Here is a 996-nt window from a genome sequence, read left to right as displayed (position 1 = left end):
GATGAGGATGAGGATGAGGATGAGGATGAAGATTAGGATGAGGATGAGGATGAGGATGAGGATGAGAATAGGATGAGGATGAGCATGAGGATGAGGATAGGATGAGGATGAGGATGAGGATAGGATGTGGATGAGAAAGATGAAAAGGATGAGTATGATGATGACAATAGGATGAGGATGAGAATAGTATGAGGATGAGGAAGATGAAAAGGATGAGTATGATGATGACAATAGGATGAGGATGAGAATAGTATGAGGATGAGGAAGATGACGAGGATGAGTATGATGATGACAATAGGATGAGGATGAGGATGAGGATGAGGATAGGAAGAGGACGAGAATGAACATGAGGATGATGAAGAGGATGAAGTTGAGGATTGGATGAGGGTGATGATGAGGATGAGGAAGAGGAAGAGGATAGGATGAGAATGAGGATAGGATGAGAATGAGGATGGGATGAGGATGTGGATGAGGATGAGGATGAGGATGAGGATAGGATGAGGATGAGAATGAGGATGAGGATAGGATGAGCGTGAGGAAGAGGATGAAGATGAGGAGTGAATGAGGATGAAGATGAGGATATGATGGGGAAGAGGAAGAGGAAGAGGATGAGGATAGGAGGAGGATGAGAATAAGGAAGAGCAAGAGGATGAGGATGAGGATGAGGATGAGGATGAGCATGAGGATTAGGACGAGAATTAGGATAGGGATAGGATGTGGATGAGGACGTGGATAGCATGAGGACGAGGACGAGGTTGAGGATAAGATGAGGACGAGAATGAGGATAGGATGAGGACAAATATGAGGATGAGGATGAGGATTGGAAGAGGATGAGGATGAGGATGAGGACGAGGACGAGGGCGAGGATAGGATGAGGACTTTAATGCGGATGAGGATAGGATGAGGATGAGTAGGAGGAAGAGGATGAAGATAGGATGAGGATGAGGACGAGATCGGGATAGGATTAGGATAAGGATTAGGATAGGGTGAGGATGA

Source organism: Lupinus angustifolius, chromosome LG09 (genome assembly GCF_001865875.1).
Source record: "Lupinus angustifolius cultivar Tanjil chromosome LG09, LupAngTanjil_v1.0, whole genome shotgun sequence".
NCBI classification, from domain to species: domain Eukaryota; kingdom Viridiplantae; phylum Streptophyta; class Magnoliopsida; order Fabales; family Fabaceae; genus Lupinus; species Lupinus angustifolius.
The sequence above is the reverse complement of the archived record's forward strand: the minus strand, read 5'-3'. Positions refer to the sequence as shown.